This window comes from Mixophyes fleayi, chromosome 6, assembly GCF_038048845.1.
Source record: "Mixophyes fleayi isolate aMixFle1 chromosome 6, aMixFle1.hap1, whole genome shotgun sequence".
Classification (NCBI taxonomy): Eukaryota; Metazoa; Chordata; class Amphibia; order Anura; family Limnodynastidae; genus Mixophyes; species Mixophyes fleayi.
The window spans coordinates 95,817,398-95,821,806 of NC_134407.1; the positions used below are offsets into that span (position 1 = coordinate 95,817,398).

The 4,409-nt window shown below is 34.1% G+C and overlaps 1 protein-coding gene across 2 annotated transcripts in view; it reads right to left on the minus strand.

Annotated features, from left to right (window-relative positions):
* LOC142161440 (uncharacterized) overlaps positions 1 to 4,409 on the minus strand; it is a 174,611-nt gene that overhangs the window by 108,268 nt on the left and 61,934 nt on the right. The gene's annotated exons all lie outside the window — the stretch shown is intronic.

Sequence of the window (4,409 nt, forward strand, 5' to 3'; positions counted from 1 at the left end):
TTTCTCTTTGCCCATTTTAAAAGAGATAGCTGTACAAATATTCAGTGCTCTTGTACATACTTGTACTTTCTATATTTTGCTACATTTATGACAATTTTTACTTAACGTAACTGAGAGTGTTAAATATACATCAAAGAGCAGAAAATATACACACATCTGAATGTGTTCAAGATTTTATAGCAGCGAATAGTATTTTAGTTCATGTTCTTCAATGGGTACAAATGAATGAAATTTAATTTAATGCATTTGATTACATTAACTCAAGTAAATTAAAACTTGAGTGAAGATAATTACATAGAACTAAAAAACACTTCCAAAATAATTTTAATTTAATTGCATTTGATTACATTGCATTTGGTTAGAAAAAAATGTTGTTCAAGATAGAAGATTGTACAGTTTGTTTAGTGATAAGATAATTACATAGGTTTGAAAGAAAAGTTAAATGCTCTCCAAATGACAGATTATTTTTGGTCACTTTAGAAAATCACACTTTGTACTCTGACCTGAATATTTGTTTTCTTTCAAATGGTTATCATATGAACTTTGACTGTAACATGAAAGAAGAATGCCTACATGGTGCAGTTTGCAAACCTCTGAGATTCTGGGAATAGGACAGTTCCACTAGTTTCTGGGAATAAAACAGCTCCTATAGCTACACTAGTTGTGGCAATGAGTTTATTCACAAAATGTAGTTTTTCATATTATTGATATTATTCATGTTATTTTAATGCCCCATTTCTTATTTCAACTGCTATGCTATGTACTAGTGGCACAAAACCATTGAGACAGCAAGCGAGTTAAAACAGGTACATGCTTCTGGGAAATTAAATACAGATACTTGAACAACTAAAGGTCTTAACCATGTTTAAAATAAAACCCCCCTCCCTGTTGATATAACAATTAAGAGTCTAATTTTTTTCCCTGTTTTCCCAGGTTTCCTGCAGTGTTTACACTTACAGGTTTTTTTTTTACAATTTTTCCCTGCCTTTTAATGCCCCCTGTTGATAAATCTAGCATTTTATGTATGTATTCTTGCATTTTAACTAAAAATTTTGACTGTAAAAATTAGAGATTTTGACTAAGAAAAACCAGGAAAAGACAGGTCAAGACCAGGAAATCTGTAATTTGAAAGTGGAAACACTGTGCCCCTGTTACCTGAAGCTGGGTGCTGGATTGGGCTACAATTCTGTAGGGTAAACAAGCATGTTTCGAGGTGTCTCCAGCTCTTCATTCAAGCTACATTCAAACTACATGAAAGAAGTAGAGTTCAATTGAAAAGCTATGGACAAATTGAGTCCTTCAGCTCCAAGATCTGTGGCACAAGACACCTCTCAGCTTCAGGTAAATAGGGGGGTCTTGAAGTAGACATATTTCCTATTTGTTATACAATAGAATGACATGCTATTTTAATGGTGGTCTAAAAATGTGCAACCCCTTTAAATATGGGAGTTAATATCATTAAACTCAAATAACAAATTAGACTCAAATATAATGAAAGATTTACCATTTGTTTGTGCTATATTGTCGGAATTTCTACACTGTTGGTGAACAACCAGCAGTAAGGTATTATCACAATGTTGTCCAATAAAATAAAATCAGGGCCATATAACATCAAAATGTATCATGTTGGCAGCACTTTTTTGTAAAAATTAAAGAACCAAATGTCCAATCTAAATAAGGAGAGGTTTATCCTCCATTGGATATGGTATCAGCAGAGACCAAGCTAGTGCAGCTTAGTAAAGTATGAGCTCCTGACACTAATTACACAAACGTCAGTGGTTCCAGCACACTTTGTAGCTGTTAAAGGACACATTTACCATCCACCCTTAAGTGGTTTAGACTGATCTGTTTTGTAACCCAGCCACATGGGAAAATCAGTTTGTCTGGATTCAGACAGACACCCAAATTAAACAATAGATGGACAATAGTGGAACACAGAATCCCGACTATGGGTAATACTAAAGTGAAAGATTGTATTGGATTATGGAGATAATACTGTAGGTAGCATCATCATCATCAGTTATTTATAAAGCGCCAGCAGATTCCGTAGCACTTTACAACTGGGACAAACAGTAATTAAACAATACTGGATAATACATACAGACAGAGAGGTAAGAGGGCCTTGTTCGCAAGCTTACAATTTATGGGGCATCTATAACATAAACAATATGCTTCTCAGTGTATATAACAACAAACTCAATAAGCTGATACATATATATATTGTAGTATTGTGCGTAATACGGTGTTGTGAGATATACAGATAGTCTGTGTTTGTGAGGTTTATGTGATAGCATATGGTTTATATTGCAAGATAGCATATGGAGACATGTGTTTGTGAGATATGTAATATAGAATTATGTAATATTGGTGCATTTATGGAGTAATACAGTAGTGCATAGTTGTATAGTGCATAGTTGCATAAATCATACTGTTCATTTGTTTTGGAGCATATAGTTATGCTATAGTCATGTTCTTTTACAGTAGCAGAGCTGTTCACTTCTATAAGTGCTGACTCCTATGCAAAAAATTAAACCTGTGTGTTAGAATATATACCATCATTTTTATCCTAGAAGAAAGAGTGTACAATAGCATGAACATCTTTTGGCAATGTAGATTAACTTTATTGGTATTTTACTATGGGTTTCTACTTAAATTTAAGACATTGGTCTTAGGGTCCTGATTGTGTAAATAGTATTGTTTGTATTAAGAGCTCCATTACTAGCTCATAGAAAGGATTGAGCCCTATTTTATGTAGGGCCCTAGTAGCAAGGCTGGAAAAGTATTGTAAGATCTCGTGTGAAGGGCTCTAATATAAAATTATATTCTATTTGATGCATTTGCTGGAATAACTGAACATATAGATGAGACAGACAGATTCAAATTATTTATTTCATGAGTACAAATGGTAAAGATTTTATGCTATGGGATGTCTTTAAATAGTTCTATTGGAATTCACAAATAACTAGTCTCAGCAGATTACATGGAATGTCATTCCATTTTCCATTGTCCTGAATCTCCACACAGTCTTCATTGTCCTTGCTGTTATTTGGTTCTCCCAGGTTCCAGTTGGTAAATGTAATCTTGTCTCCTGAAACGTATTTGAATATCCCCTCTACTTGCAGATCTGATATACCTAGGAAAGCTTTACTTGACTCCCCCTTTGTGTGAAGTATTTCCTGCGCTGCAATGTTTTCTGCTGCATTTTTTGGTGTTGCCAGATTACCGCCAGATTCTCTGCATGTCTTCTGAGCATTTTCAAAACTTTCTTCTAGGCCATTGGTTACGAACACCTTATCACCAGATTGCTTACCTCCATGGAATAGCAGAACTAAAATAGGTAAAATAGGTAAAAAATGGGATTAAAGGCTTAAATTGAAAAGTATAAATAGAACATAAAGAAAACACTTGTGATCTATTTCTTAGCAGGGATTGGCTATTTGTCAGTGTAATATGCAAAATTACAATTTTAATACTAGCATCTTCAATTCCTTTTTGAATAGCTCAAACCATTATAATTCAGACTATCAATGTACAATCTAGGGATTGTGCAAACCACACATGTATTGGTCTTGTTTCCAAAGCCATTGTCATGTTTTAGTTTTTTATATATGTATTACACCCCTCAAAACATTTTCCTTGTGCTGCACTATCCTCAACAACCTCATCAGTGTCAACAATGATGTCATGATCATTACCCAATAAAAGCTCATCCACACTTAAATCCACTGTTACAAAGTCCAGCATGTCTTCACAGTACAATTATATGGCATTACATCCAAATCAAACAGTGTGGCAGAGCATCAATAGATGGCAGTTTACCCTAAGAGATAACATTCAGGTGCTCAACCAAGCAAATATATATTGAAAATATTAGTCAATAAAAGTTAAATATAAATACCAAAAGAAGTTCCACTTGATTTAAAGACCAGAAAAAAGAGTGAGGGTAATCTGCTCATACTAAGGGATAACTGTGTATAAAGTCATTGGTATATCAACATAAACAAAACTGTAAGAAGCGCTTAATTTCTGTCAGATTCACTTCTTACTTGCCATCCATATAACAGCAAACAAAATTTAGATTACAATAGAAGCAGTCAGAGAACAGTTTGTGAGTGTATGTTTGAGGAGGGGGGGGTGTTTCACAGTTCAGGCCCCATACACTTATAGCAGAGCTGAACCGAACAAAATGGGGAGGATGACTGAGCAGGCCAATGTCAGAGCTTGAGGTTCCCCCTAGGCTACCAAAGCCTACCAAACTTCCAAGAAACTTCCAAAATCATAACGTTAATATATATATATATACATATATATATATATTCATATATATATATATTTTGTTTTATTACATTATTTTACATTATATTATAGCTGTTTGATACGGCAAGAGGTAGGGTCCAACATTATGGTTA